Source organism: Arachis duranensis, chromosome 3 (assembly GCF_000817695.3).
Source record: "Arachis duranensis cultivar V14167 chromosome 3, aradu.V14167.gnm2.J7QH, whole genome shotgun sequence".
Classification (NCBI taxonomy): domain Eukaryota; kingdom Viridiplantae; phylum Streptophyta; class Magnoliopsida; order Fabales; family Fabaceae; genus Arachis; species Arachis duranensis.
The window spans coordinates 109,123,643-109,123,949 of record NC_029774.3 but is presented as its reverse complement, the minus strand read 5'-3'; positions in this window follow the sequence as shown (position 1 = coordinate 109,123,949).

The following is a 307-nucleotide window of genomic DNA, read 5'->3' as shown; positions in this document are numbered from 1 at the left end:
GGACATTCCGTTAATTATTTAACTTTAATCTCACGGTGAGACTAAATTGAAAGTAAATGAAACTTTTTTTGGATTCAAATAGGGCACTTTAAACCATAACCAAAACAGAATTACGCCCAAATATAGGGGACTAATTTAGTACTTTACCCTATTAATTATTAGTGATAATGATTCTTAATAAGATAAATAAAACTTTGATAAGTTTTTATTGAAATTTTATTTTTTCGATGCGTATTTTAGATCAAAATAAAAAAAAGTTATTTTAGTCAATTATATAATTCTCTCACTGAATTAACATAATATTAGT